Source organism: Crinia signifera, chromosome 19 (genome assembly GCF_055691185.1).
Source record: "Crinia signifera chromosome 19, ASM5569118v1, whole genome shotgun sequence".
NCBI lineage: Eukaryota > Metazoa > Chordata > Amphibia > Anura > Myobatrachidae > Crinia > Crinia signifera.
In genome coordinates, this window is record NC_139226.1 from 70,212,450 (window position 1) to 70,228,254 (window position 15,805).

The following is a 15,805-nucleotide window of genomic DNA, read 5'->3' on the forward strand; positions in this document are numbered from 1 at the left end:
GATATTCATGTCACAAAACCATTGTTTCCTATGCTTACAATGCTATTCACAATAGCTAAGAAACTCATTCTAAAACATTGGACTTTGAAGACTGCCCCTTCCAATTACACAATATGATGATACAACATCTATATTTCTCCTTCATCCTAAGGGGACACTGAAGTACTACGCTGGGGAATGAGTGGTGTATTGGAGGAGTCGGAACTTTAAGAAACTTTGAAGTGTAGCATGGCTCCTCCCCCTCTATCCCCCCTCAGACTCCAGTCTTAGTTAAGTGCCCGGAGGAGTCGGTTCCCAGGGCAAGGGCTCCTTCTAGGGGGGCTCTTAGGTTTTAATTTTTGATTAATTGTTTTTATTAGAGAAGTGTTACAGGCAGCCAGGGGACCCTGCTGGCTGCCTGCTATGTGGGATGCCCTCCGGGAGGGTCAGAGCGGCACTGCCTGCGGTGCACGCTACTGACCCCGGCCACCAGCGCATCGGCGCTGGGGACCCGCCACAGCCGCCCGCGGCCAGTGTTACGGGTCCATGGCCACGTCACCGCCGGAGGTCTCAGGGGCAACAGAGGTGACGGCTGGACCAGAGAAGCGTGCTGGTCCAGCAAAAACAACAGCAGCAACACTCAGCGCCGCTGTACACAGCGCGCGCTGAGCGGATGACGACAGGGGGCTCCCGGTCTCCTGATTCTCTGAGCGCCATTTTAAGCCCACGCTGCCTGTTCATTCTGGTGTGCCTCCACGGATCTCCTGCACAGGACATCAGAGCGCTGCTCCAACTCATCAGCACTGCGCTGGGTGAGTGTCAGGGGGTTTTCCCACTGGGTTCCCCCGTTGGAGTGTTTTAATATTGTGGTGGGCATAATTCGGGGAAAGCAAGCTCCTCTCCCCCTATTACTTCTTCTCTCCTTCTCTGCTCCTTATCATTGTGTGTGAGGTCAGTGTGTACCGCTGTATATACGGTTTCAATATGACTGCTAAATCTCAGTCTAAACAAAAGCTAATTGTGTGTACACGGTGCAATGAACAGTTTACACAGCACGTTGTGCAAAGATTGTCATGGAGGAGATGAAGAAAAGGCTTCTTCTTCCATACTTAATGTGGAAGGGGTCACCAGTGTACTATCCACCCTAGCAGCAGAATTGGCTGTGTCACGCAGGGATAGGGAAGTGTTACACTCACAACTGGCCTCCATGGGTTCGGCTGAACCTTCCTGGGCCAGGGACCTCATAAAATCTGTGGACTCCCTGGTAAAAGCTACTTCCAGTCAGCCTGCAAGCATTCCTCCCCTTCTCTTAAAAGAGCCATTCCCTTGTTGCTACGGGGGGATTCGTCGGGGGACGAGCAGGACGACCCCCTGGGTGACGATGGTGACTTGCAGGATGACCCCCTCCCTCAAGCAGACGGGGGGGATGGGGTAGTACAGGAGGGGTCCCAGGGACTAGACGCCCTTATACAGGCTGTCAAATTCACCATAAATGTAGGTGAGCCGGATCCTCCGGCCTATACCCCTATTTTCGGACCGCCCACTAAGGCAGCGGTATGCTTCCCAGAATCTGTAGAATTGGACAAACCTCTATTGGACATCTGGAAGTTCCAACTGTCTAGACGCTTTAAAGGGACTTATCCCTTCTCACCTGAGGCAAGGGCTAAGTGGGAAAACCCACCTTTAGCAGATGCTTCGGTGTCTAAACTTTCTAAGAAAGCAGCCCTTCCTATTTCAGGGGCAGTAGCGTTAAAAGAGGCTCCTGACAGACGTCTGGAGGCGGGGTTAAAACATATTTTTACCACTACAGGCGTTACTCTACACCCCATCTTGGCCATTTCCTGGGTCAGTAGAGCCATGGAATCATGGGCCGAGGAAATATCAAAAGGTCTAGAGGAGCAAAGGCCTGTTGAGGACTTGGCTTTGCTGTTCGCTCAGATGCGTGAGTCTGCAGCATACATAGGTGAGGCCGCTAGAGATTCTGCAGCCTTAATCGCCAGGGTTTCCGCCTTATCTGTCACAGCTAGGCGCTCCCTGTGGCTCAAATCCTGGCAGGCAGAAGCAGACATTAAAAAAGCGGTAGAAGGGTTACCGTTCACAGGCGAGGTCCTTTTTGGACCTGAGCTGGACAAACTGATTGCTCAGGCCACAGGAGGAAAATCCACTTTCCTTCCATCTTCGGCCCCTCCCCCTCAAAAGAAGCCCTTTCATTCCTTTCGGGGAGCCCCAAAATTTAGGGGTAAATCCCGGGGTTCCTTTGCCACTTCCAGAGGCAGAGGCAGGGGTTTTGGTGGCACAGCCACGGGTTCAACAGCAGGAACCCGCCGTCCTGAAGCCAAGCTCCCAGAAAAACCCTCAGCATGACTGTCTCCCATCCTTCCTGGGGGACCCCAGGGTGGGAGGTTGCCTAAGGGTCTTTCAGCACATATGGAGAACGTCCTGTACAGACAATTGGGTGTTGTCAATTGTCGAGCAGGGGTACAAGCTGGATTTTGCTTACAGCCCTCCTCACCAATTTTTCACCATGGGCCTTCCTCATGTCGAAAGGGACCGCCTGCTTCTGATCCAAGCGATTCAAAAGTTGTTGGCGGCTCAAGTCATTATACCAGTTCCAACAGACAGAAGGGCAGAAGGCTTTTATTCACCTCTTTTTCTGGTGCCAAAGCCAGATGGTTCGGTCGCCCGATACTAAATTTAAAAACCTTGAATAGGTACATAGCCTACCAAAAGTTCAAGATGGAATCGCTTCGATCAGTAGAACTGCGATCAGTCTAGAACCACTGGAATTGATGGCTTCCTTAGACATCAAGGATGCCTACTTACATGTACCCATTCACGAAAATTACCAAAAGTTCCTTCGCTTTGCCATCAAGGAACAGCATTTCCAGTTTCGGGCCCTGCCCTTTGGCCTTTCCTCCGCTCCACGCCTCTTCACCCAAATCATGGCGGTCATGGTCTCCCTACTACACACAAAGGGGGTGAATGTGGTCCCATACTTAGACGATCTTTTGATCAAAGCCCCGTCCGAAGCCCTCTGCTTCAGAGCTTCCAGGTCTGTTGCAAAGTACTGCTGCAACATGGATGGATCCTGAATTACAAAAAATCGCAACTGGCGCCGTCCCAAAGGATTCTCTTCTTGGGACTCACTTTGGACACATCCCTACAGAGGATTTTCCTACCGATGGACAAAATTCTCTCCCTTCAGGAATTGACCAGACAAGTCCTCAGGCCTCACAAGGTGTCAGTACACTTGTGCATTCGCCTATTGGGAAAAATGGTGGCCTCCTTCGAGGCCCTACCACTCCCGGACTTTTCAACTAGATCTCCTCAAACAGTGGTCAGGTTCACATGTGCACATGCACAAGAGAATAGTTTTGTCCCCATGCAGTCGCCTATCTCTACATTGGTGGCTCCATACACCAAACTTGCTGGAGGGACGTCGGTTTGGGGTATGGGACTGGACCATTGTCACAACCGATGCGAGCCTCAGAGGTTGGGGGGCTGTTGTACTGGGCCAACATTTCCAAGGTCGCTGGTCTCACCAAGAAGCAGAGCTTCCAATAAATATCCTGGAGCTTCGGGCGATCCGCCTGGCATTACTCAGTGCAGACCCCCTCCTCAGAGGACGGGCGGTGCGAATCCAGTCAGACAATGCCACGGCGGTGGCATATGTCAATCGTCAAGGAGGGACTCGCAGCCGCAAGGCAATGCAGGAAGTCCGACCGATTCTGCAGTGGGCAGAGCGGCAAGCCATCGGCTTCTCAGCAGTTTTCATACCGGGGGTGGACAACTGGGAGGCGGATTACCTGAGCCTCCAGGATGTCCATCCGGGGGAATGGGGCCTACACCCAGAAGTCTTCGCTCAGATTGTCCATCGTTGGGGAGTTCCCCAAATAGATATGATGGCGTCGAAGCACAACCACAAACTTCCCCGGTACTGCTCCAGGGCTCGGGACCCGACGGTGGTGGCATCGGATGCCCTAATTGCGTCCTTGGATTACTCCCTGATTTAGCTATTCCCTCCGTTGCCATTACTTCCACGAGTACTCAAACGGATAAAACGAGAATCAGCAACAGTCATTCTGGTGAACCAAATTGGCCTCGGCGCCCGTGGTACGCCGACCTTCAGGGGCTCCTGATAGACAAGACATGGCTTCTTCCTCAAAGGGACGACCTTCTTCTACAGGGGCCGTTCGTTTACCAAGGCTTACCGCGGTTGCGTTTGATGGCGTGGCTGTTGAAGCCGCACTGTTGAGTAGAAGGGGTATCCCAAAATCTGTCATTCCAACGATAGTGAGGGCCAGGAAGGAGGTCACTTCCCATCACTACCACAGTATTTGGAAAGCTTATGTGGCTTGGTGTGAACGCCGTAAACTACCCACATCTGTTTTTGGTCTGTCCCGGGTACTCCGGTTCTTGCAGTCTGGATTTAAGGCAGGCCTTCGCCTTGGTTCGCTTAAAGTCCAGGTGTCGGCCTTGTCGATATTTTTCCATCGACATCTGGCGGTCATTCCGGAGGTCCAAACCTTCCTGAATGGAGTACTACGGCTTCAGCCTCCGGTTCGTGCCCCGGAGGAGCCTTGGAATTTGCCACTGGTTCTAGATTATCTTAAGTCCGGTGTCTTCAAACCTCTGGAATCCATTGATCTTCGTCTTCTCACGTGGAAAACGATTATGTTTTTAGCTCTGGCTTCAGCGCGAAGGGTGTCAGACCTAAGCGCTCTGTCATGCAGGTCACCGTATCTCGTGTTTCACCCAGATAGGGCGGAACTGCGCACTAAAATGGATTACCTTCCGAAGGTTGTGTCTGCGTATCACCTCAACCAGCCTATTGTTGTACCAGCATTGACAGGTGATTTAACCCCTTACCGCCGCAGCCTGTTTTTGCCTTCCTGACAGAGCCCTTTTTTTCAAATCTGACATGTATCACTTTATGTGGGGATAACTTTTTATTGCTTTTACTTATCCCAGTGATTTTGAGATTGTTTTCTCGTGACACATTGTACTTTAAGTTAGTGGTAAATTTTGGTCGATACAGTCTGTGTTTTATTTGTGAAAAATACCAAAATGTCGTAAAAAATTGAAAATTTTGCAATTTGCAAAATGTTAAATTTTCTGCTTGTGAGACAAATAATCATACCACTCAAAATAGTTAATAACTAACAAAGACCATATGTCTACTTTATGTTGCCATCATTATTTCAACCTCCTTTTAATTTTTTTGGACACTAGGGGGCAGCAGAGACAAAATTATACACAGAACACAGAAAACGCTCCAATTGGCTGTTCACATTTGAACAGCCAATCGCAGCGATCGCCGATGGGGGGCATCGCTGCCCCCCCTGGGCCACGAGGGAAGATGTCTGCTGTCAGGGACAGCAGCCATCGTCCCTCTGTCACCGCGTCTACAGACGCGGTGACACTTTAAAGTCATGACGTACATTTATGCCATGTGTCGGGAAGTACATCCCGACCATGACGTAAATGTACGTCAAATGTCGGGAAGGGGTTAAAATCTCTGGATGTCGTTCACACATTACAGGTATATGTGAACAGAACCAAAGAGGTCCGGAAGTCGGATTCACTCTTTGTGCTTTATGCTACTGCCAAGCGAGGTTGGCCGGCCTCCAAACAAACCTTAGCAAGGTGGATCTGTTTAACCATAAAGCAAGCTTATATACAGGCTTCGCAAGTCCCGCCTTCAAGGGTGTCAGCTCATTCCACACGGTCTGTGGGTCCGTCTTGGGCGGCAGCTAGAGGCGTGTCTCTGACTCAATTGTGCAGAGCAGCGACGTGGTCTGGTCCAAACACGTTCATCAAGTTCTACAGGTTTGACACGTTTGCGGCCTCCTCCTCTAGTTTTGGCCATGCGGTACTACAGGATGACCAGCGCCTTCCCACCCGTGGGGATGGCTTTGGGACGTCCCCAGCGTAGTACTTCAGTGTCCCCTTAGGATGAAGGAGAAAATCTCCGAATCCATAGGGGACACTGAACGCCCTCCCGGCGCTGTTCTAGCCTGTGTAGGGTTGTTCAATCCGTATGCGTGATTGTTGTGTGCATACGATTGTCTGCAGTTATTGTTACAGAATGTTATGTTCTGTTTTCTGTTCGTCTCTCTCTTTCTCTGTAAGAGATTCCCTGGTCTCTTTTCTCCTCTCGGTCACAGTTAACTAAGACTGGAGTCTGAGGGGGGGATAGAGGGAGAGGAGCCATGCTACACTTCAAATTTTCTTAAAGTGCCGACTCCTCCAATACACCACTCAATCCCCAGCGTAGTATTTCAGTGTCCCCTACGGATTCGGAGAAAGGGAATTAACGGTGAGTACCAAATTCCTATTTTTGATTGGAAGACTTGGTTGTCAAAGACACCAAAAGCAACACATACTTTTGAGCGAAAGTGGGCTCCATATATATCTACTCTTCCTTCGAACCTCAGAGACAAAATTCTGATATCCTTCGATATCACAAATTGGTCGACCCTGTCATCACATTCTCTAGACGTAATTCGGAATTTACCTCTACAATAATTTTGAAATATATATTCTTCTGTTTATAAACTCCCATCAAGGTATCAGGCTGATATCCCATGACACTGATGGGATTGCTCTAATTTACTATAGAATGTCTCATATGGCTTTATGTCACATACTAATACCCTTCCTTATCATGGTGTCTTTAAAAAAACTCATCTACTATATACTGTATGTTACATTATAAATGTGAAATGCCACCCACCCCCCCTCCGGATACATTTTATTCTTAGCTATGTATGGGCGCATATTGTATAGATTATTATCTGTATTGTAATGATTCCTGAAGCATATATGTTAATCGCAGTGAGATAAGGTATCTTTACACGTTCTTCTCCTCCTCGACTCTATAATTACACCCCCCCCCCCCATCTGCTACCCCCCCCCCCTATCCATTATTCTTATATTTTCATAAAAAGTAATCTCTGCATAGTATGACAGAATTTGCAAGTCTTGTTGATTCCTACAATGCACATTTCTACTGTGAATGAGATTCATACAGTATGTATGTGAAAACCACTGTGCACTTGTTTAGGTTAAACCTATGCTATGCTTGTATTGTTCAATTTCAAACTGAAAGCAATAAAATGTTATTTCAAAAATATGATTAAAATGTTGTGCACTGTGTGTGTTATATTAATTCTGTCCTCAATATATTTGTTGTATAATCACAGTGGGATTGTCTGATAGCCAAGTGAAACATTTTCTGTCATTGAAAAGGTGCGCACACACGTACAGTTTTATCTGTTCAATCTTTCTGGTGGGAACAAAAACCTGGAAATGTGTATAATTGCTTATCTGTCCACTGATATGTTTAAGTTGATAGTCTCTTAAGGTGCCCACACACTAGAAAGATCTGCGATCGTAAGATGTGCACATAAATTAGCCTTGAAATCTTTTGTCCGTCCTGGACAAAAGATTTCAGGCAAGCGCACATCTTTACCAGAGATTTTTCTTAAGATCTCGTGTATGTTCCTATGGATCTTTTGTTAAATCTTCTGATCTTTCGTGCAGCACGTAAGATCAGAAGATTCAGCTAAAGATCCACGGGAGCGTGCATCGGACCGAAATCGGCCAATCGGCCCAAAAATCGTTCTAGTGTGTGGGCACCTTTAGAAAGAAATGGTATTTATGATGATAGCCAAGTGAAACATTTTCTGTCATTGAAAAGGTGCGCACACACGTACAGTTTTATCTGTTCAATCTTTCTGGTGGGAACAAAAACCTGGAAATGTGTATAATTGCTTATCTGTCCACTGATATGTTTAAGTTGATAGTCTCTTAAGGTGCCCACACACTAGAAAGATCTGCGATCGTAAGATGTGCACATAAATTAGCCTTGAAATCTTTTGTCCGTCCTGGACAAAAGATTTCAGGCAAGCGCACATCTTTACCAGAGATTTTTCTTAAGATCTCGTGTATGTTCCTATGGATCTTTTGTTAAATCTTCTGATCTTTCGTGCAGCACGTAAGATCAGAAGATTCAGCTAAAGATCCACGGGAGCGTGCATCGGACCGAAATCGGCCAATCGGCTCAAAAATCGTTCTAGTGTGTGGGCACCTTTAGAAAGAAATGGTATTTATGATGATTATCTTAGAGCTGAGGTATCTTCTTAAATAGTTATTGTGACTAACTATTTAAGGTAATTGGATAATACAAAAGTAATTAATTTCCAGTGGACGATTAAATGCAGATAAGTTGGTATATGATATATATATATAAAGATATAAACCGTGTTATTGTACCATCAATTAATAATCTAGTGCTGCAGAGTTTATCATTGAAAGTACTTACAATTGCTATATTGTAGTGCCACGCTGTTTAATAGTGCACACTTTGTGCTGCTGGGCTTATCCGACAGCACACACTGCCATAATTATGTAATATTATATTGTGGTTTCTGTTAAATGCTACAGTGCTTAAAGATGCTTGCAGTAGCAGTCATATGCTGCCAGGATGTCCAATATTACATATTTGCCTGTATGACAAATCACTATATTATCGCCAGTGGTTCTTACGTAATCGATAGGCGATTCACAACTTCAACCTTTATTAGTATTTAAATATCCATCCAGTCATATAGTGGTTACTAAGCCCTGCAGCGCTGATGATTTGAGAAGCCTGCACTTATGGTTAAGCGTTACTGGGCTACACGACAGTACAAACTGCCGTGTATGTCGATATAGTTCCCGTTAGTTTTGCTTAATAATCAGTATGTTAATTAGTGAATGTTCACCCAGTATGTAGGTTAGTAAGTGCTTCCCCTCTCAGATGAAATGCGCATAGGCAACTCAGCAGCTCCATGATTGAAGGAGCTATGGTGTTTTTCTTCTTTTAAAACTTGCACTGTGATTTGTGTTAGATTACTTTTGATTATTAACATTATGTTATTAAACTCTGCCTTGTAATGCGGTAGCCAGATTGAAGGTACCGTCATTTGAAATAATTAATTGGAATTGGAATCTCAGTTATAGTATGTGAAAAGCACACCAGTAAGAAAATGTATAAAAATTTTTTTACTTATATCATGGGTTAAAATAGAACAGCTTGCCATAAGCAGTACACGGCATCATGGCAGGAACGTGTAAGATGATGTCATCCACCGCTCCACCAGACCATGGGAGACCAGCACACAAGCATCCTGACAGCAGATGCCACACCCAACGTGTTTCGTCACAGAAACAGACTTTGTCACCCTCTGACAAAGTCCATTCCTGTGAGGAAACACATTGGGGCGTGGCCTCTGCTGTCAGTACGCTTGGCGTCCACGTTGGTCCATGTTCTTTCTGAGGTATCCCGACCGCTGGTCTCCCATGGTCTGTTGGAGCAGTGGATGACATCTTACATGTTCCTGCCTGGTTTACTGCTTATGGAAAACTGTTATATTTTAACCCCAATGTACGTTTGCAGATATAAGTAAAAAAAAGGTTATACATTTGCTTACTGGTGCGCTTTTCTCATTTTTCTCCACAAGCATACCTTATTAGATTCGTGGTTGGATTCTAAAGAGAAGCTGCACACACTGGGAGTTTATTGGACTGTGCTCAATTAAGGACATTAGGAGCTGTGAGGAGAGAGAGAGAGACAGGAGAGGGTAGCAAATGGGGGGGGGGGGTGGAGCTGTCATAGGAGAGAGACATGAGGGCAGCCTGTGTGGCAGATGGGGGGGGTGGAGCTGTCATAGGAGAGAGACATGAGGGCAGCCTGTGTGGGGGAGGAGGGATTGGGGGTGCAGCGAATAGGGGGGGTTGGAGCTGTGAGGAGAGAAAGAGACAGGAGAGGGTAGCATGTTTGGGGGAGGGGTGCCGCAAATGGGGGGGTGGAGCTGTCATGGGAGCCAGACAGGAGGGAAGCCTGTGTGGGGGAGGGGGGTTGCAATTGCCGCGAATGGGGGGGTTTGGAGCTGTGAGGGGAGAGGGAAAGGAGAGGGTAACCTGTGTGGGGGAGGGAGGGCGCTGGTGCAATGAATGGGGGAGGTTGTTGCTGCTGTGGGGGCATTGGTGGGAGGGAAAGAAAAGAGAAGGACACTTATGGGGGAGAGGAGCAAGAGAGAGGACAGCCACTCACTGTGCATGGCCATGTTTCACTCTACGCAGCTCTTCTGCCTGGGTGCTGGACGGTGACTGGAGGAGCTCTGACAGGTCACATATCACTCAGCAGCTCTTCTCGTAGCTATATGTGGTGCTGAAACTCAGCAAGTCAGCAGGCAGGGGATGCTACCCACAACTCTGCTGTGCTTGGCCAGCTTATTCTATGCATATCCTGCTCCACCCCTGTGATGCTGGTCTCCCAGCAGCTGAGCATCCCAGACCTGGCGCCCCTGCAGACTCCGCCGGCGCTGGCTCCTCCAAGCCGCCGCAGGGTCTGCAGACCTATTGGTAGACCACTGCATAGTATATGTGATCAAAATAAGACAGTGTGATCACTTATGAACCAAATTGATGGTGTAGTTATACCTACTTTATTAAATGCACCGATCTCAATATATGTAAAACTGACACTGACTCAGTTGCACCGTAGCACATTGCAGCACGAGCTGTGGAGCAATTTTTTTAAAGCATTCACAGCTGATTTCAAGCAAAAACATTACAATGTAAATGTATTCTTATAATCTCATGCATTATTTGATGTGTAAAAAGTAAAGAACCCAAAATTAAGTACTTTAAGATCACTGCAAAGTGGACATTGTTTTACAATTAAGCAATATACACATATAAATTAATAAATATGTCATGCACTATTGTAGTGGTGGTGCCCCCCTTATGTTTTTAATTAATATCTTTATCTAAAATATTCATGACAGATGTATTATGTACTAATATGCTGAATTTGGAAGGTTAACACACCTGAGCTCTACCATCGTTGCCGCAGCCTAAGCACTGACAACTGTGCCTGGCTAAGCTGACTGTCACGAGTGTTGCAGCCGAGAGCGCACCATAAGGTAGAGGGATCGGCTCGCAAAGAGTGGCACAACTTATAAAAACAGCGCATTACACCACCAGCGTCCACCACACTGCTGGAAGATGTGGGGTGTCACACTTCATCTGGCTGCTGCAACGCTGTGCAAATGGCACAGACAGGGTGGTTTCCACATTATTACTACTGTGAGGAATAAGTGTTACCAAGACACCTGAGTGAGTATAATGGCTATCTGATCCAGATGAGGACACACTGATTTGTACCTAACAATGGTGAAACAAGACTGTGTTTCTACTTGGGAGTATATTAAAAACATTTTGGTGACAGGTCCCAGTATAAATATATTTACTTGGACCAGGGGCTGGCTGGCAACTTTTAGCCTAGGGGTCAAGTCCAGAGCACTTTTATTATGATGGTCAATAACGGCAGCGTTTACTGTCGGGCTACCCAGTAATACATGGTTATAAACGTAAGCACTACAAATTGTGTGCTTCCATATACAATCAATAAATAACAGGTGGAAACTGTAATGATAGTGAGTGTGGATGCACTTACCTACTAACCTACATACTTGGGGAGTGTTCACTAATTAACATACTGATTACACAAGCCAACAAAAAAACTACTTTTTATTTGCTTATTTTACAAAAATTGTCTTTTTTTTTTTTTTACTAAATTTGGGTCAGGAAAACCGAATATGACCTTAGAATTTGTTTATTAGCTCTAGTTTTTTAGATACACTACTTGTGATACATGTACTTCTGTAGTAAAAAACAATATTATATTAATATTATATCTGTACACAACAGAAGTAGCAATTGTTTTAATTTAACCTATGTACAGGTAAATTAGCAGAAAATAAGATAACAAGCCTTGCTTTTTCGTATGACGACCTATTTATGAGTGCGCCTTCATTTTGCTTGTCATTTCTACTCTTGTCTTAGAGCATCTCTTGTCACAGTCCAACAGTAGTTTGCAAGCATGGAAACGTCCCATTTACCCTGATATCTTCGGTCCATAGTTGAAATATCTTGGTGGAATCTCTCACCATGCTCATCACTTACTGCACCACAATTTGGAGGAAGGAAGTCCAGATGAGAATCGAGAAAATGAATTTGGAGTGACATGTTGCAGCCTAATTTATTATACTTCTCTAGGAGGTTATTTACCATTTCAACATAGTTTTCATCTCTTCTGTTTCCCAAGAAACCTTTACAATACCTCTAAAGCACGGGTGTCAAACACAAGGCCCGCGGGCCAAATCCGGCCCGCCAGACCTCGTCATGTGGCCCGCGCGAGGCGATAGCACGCAGGGGCAGTGTGTCTAAAACAGGAGTGCTGTGGGCCGCGTCCACTGTCGGCGGCCATGTTCCTGTAGGCACATATGTATGCGGCTACAGAAACATGGCCGCCGGCCTCCATGGCTACGTGGAGGAGGGCCCGGCCGCCTGTTCCCTCTGATGCCCGGCAGTGACAGACACTGGGTGGGGACGTCATGACGATGACGCCGCCCGTCCATGCGTCTGTAGAGAAGTAGGAGCAGGCAGGGAAGCTGGACCGGGAGTCGGGGAAAAGCTGGAAGCCGCAGCAGCTGCAGGACAGACGGAGAAATAGTAAGTGAGGATGAGAATCACACTCACAATAAAAAAAATATATATATATCTGCTGTTTCCTGAGGTGTCCCCGTGTATAATAATAATGCCATGACACCACAGGCTGCTCCTCCTGTATAATCATTTATGTGTCATGGCATTACTTTTATTATATTATACAGGGGGAGCAGTCTGTGGTGTCATGGCATTATTATTATACAGGGGGAGCAGCCTGTGGTGTCATGGCATTCATTTTATATTATACAGGGGGAGCAGCCTGTGGTGTCATGGCATTATAATTATACAGGGGGACCTACAGATACAACCGGCCCTTTGAGGGTGACCAAACTGCTGATGCGGCCCCCGATGAATTTGAGTTTGACACCCCTGCTCTAAAGGCTTCCCAATCTGCTTTTCCATTACCCTGGAGGGCTCAATCAAAATTTTCATCCTTAAGAAGGTGACAGATTTGCGGACCAACAAAGATCCCTTCTTTCACTTTAGCTTCACTGAGAAGTTGGAATTTTGCTCTCAGATACTTGAAAGCTTCTCCATTCCTATCCATTCCCTTTACAAAGTTCTTGATAAGTCCAAATTTGATGTTAAAGGGGTCAAAAGAATGTTGTTTCTGTCAACCAGAGGACTGTGATGTACAGAACTGAAGAAAACAAATAAACTAGAAATGACTATTTTTGTTTTGGAAGCATTTTCACTGTTGGTTAGTGTTATTAAGCAAAACTGATGGGAACTACAGTATATCGACATACACGGCAGTTTGTACTGTTGTGTAGCCCAGTAACGCTTAACCATAAGTGCAGGCTTCTCAAATCAGCAACGCTGCAGGGCTTAGGAACCACTATATGACTAAATGACTTAGTAACCACTATATGACTAAATACTAATAAAGGTTGAAGCTGTGAAGCGCCCCTATTGATTGCGTAAGAACCACTGGATATAATATAGTGATTTGTCATACAGGCAAATGTGTAATATTGGACATACTGGCAGCATATGACTGCTACTGCAAGCATCTTTAAGCACTGTAGCATTTAACAGAAACCACAATATAATAATTCATAATTATGGCAGTGTGTGCTGTCGGATAAGCCCACCAGCACAAAGTGTGCGCTATTGGACAACCTGGCAATGCAATATAGCAATTGTAAATACTTTCAATGATAAACACTGTAGAACTAAATTATTAATTGATGGTACAATAACACTGTTTATATCATATCATATACCGACTTATCTGCATTTAATCGTGCACTGGAAATTAATTACTTTAGTATCATCCAATTCCCTCAGGTGTGGTGACTATTAGACTATTTCAGAAGAAATCTCTGCTATAAGCTAATCATTAGAAGCTTAGTACAGTATCAGTAATTAAAAGAGGATACAGCCTCTAAAAGCCACACTGGAACATGTTGGTAGACATAATTACTTCTAATTATCCAGCAATTATGCAATAGAATAATACTTACCATACTTACTCATAAATACCGTTACTTCAAAAGAGACTACCAAATTAAACATATCAGTGGACAGATAAGCAACAATTTAAATGTATCTATTTAAGGTAGTTACACTGTATATCAGTGCTAAGATATAACTACATGAAACAGTGTTAACTGTCAGTAAACACTGTTCAACAATGGAGCATATATAATCTAATACAGTGGGACTGATATTAATTTATATTTGATAAAAGGGTGGATAATACATTTGTTGTGAACCAACTGCACCCTGTTTCAATGATAGAAGATTTTTTACTTGGCTATCAGGCAATCCCATTGTGATTATACAACAAATATATTGAGGACAGAATTAATGTAACACACAAACACAGTGCACAACATTTTAATCATCTTTATTCACCTTATAATTTTGCACACTTTTTGATTGTTTTTATACTTCGCTGGTTTTCAGCAATTTTAAAGGCAATAACAATAAAAGTTAAATTTTAAATGAAACATTTTTGTCGGTGGACATCCCTCATATGACAAGCTATGCAAATATTAGTCCAGTGAGTGCCCCGAATTAGGAATATCTCTTTTTTCTTTTGAATTTGTACTTGTAAAAATATTCCAGGGAGCACCTCCAAAAATAATACATGAAATAATTGATATATCAAAATATTTGGGAATGGACTAATATGATACTTAATCAATATTAAAGGTCTGTGCGGACGTTCCTAACTCTCCCATTAAGTGATTGCATCTGTTCCTGCATCTGTTCCTGCAGATTGTGTTTACATAATCTGTTTTTCTTGCTTTTCTGTGTTCTTTCACCACATCCTCTATAGTTCTTTTCTCTCTATCTTTTCCCAGGCTCAGTTTCTTAACTGGTCTGGAGGTAGGAGGTCATAGAGGGGATGGAGCCAATCACACAATACATTTAAAGTACTGCTACCCATCTATACCCCACTGCCATAAGCCTACAGTGTCCTCTGTGGAACCAGAAAAAGGGATTTCTATAAGAAACTTTTTGACTAAGAATGCCTTGACCATGATAAAAAAAAATTAAGGAACTACTATTTTATAGAATTACATTTGTAACTCCACACCCTTGCTTGTATCGTCCTCAGTCCTTCCTCCCTATAGCTCCAGCCTCCAAATTGCCTATTCTCATCCTACTACCACATCTATTTTCTACATCTCTTGTCAGCTCTTAGAAGCAGAATCATTTTCCACATGTCCTCTTCCTAATGTTGCTAGCACAGTTATGTCCTGCACCTCCTCCCTGAACTCCTTGGTGTAAATTTACTAAAGCTTCTAAAAATGAAAAGAGGTGATGTTGCCCATCAAATTATGCCTATCATTTTATAGTATGTAGAGAAATGATAGAATCAGATTGGTTGCAATGTGCAAAACCTCTTCATTTTAGAAGCTTCAGTAAATTTACTCCTTTGCCTCTTTTTGCCACTGCCATACCTCCCTCGTCTCATATTCTTTAGCAGTACTGGCTCTGCTTGCTCTGTCCAACTCCTGGACATGCAGTCAATGCTGACTTATGCTGTGTTCACACTGCAATGCCGGACCTCGTTCTCACTGCTAAGGCAAATTCCCAGGCAAAGCAGTTCTACCAGATAATTTGCCTTTCAACACAGTTTTTTTGCAGTGTGAATGGGTCAATCCCGTGTCTGCATACCCAGGTCTCCAACCTGGGTAAAAAGCAGGGTTGGAGATCCGGGAATTTCGACACAGTTTGAACCATTCACACTGGAAAAAAAACCTGTGTTAAAAGGCAAATTACCGGGTCGACATGCTAGACCTGGAATTTG

At 44.8% G+C, this 15,805-nt stretch overlaps 1 protein-coding gene across 6 annotated transcripts in view; it reads left to right on the top strand.

Annotated features, from left to right (window-relative positions):
* Positions 1 to 15,805, top strand: part of KAZN (kazrin, periplakin interacting protein) — a 679,557-nt gene that overhangs the window by 654,756 nt on the left and 8,996 nt on the right. The gene's annotated exons all lie outside the window — the stretch shown is intronic.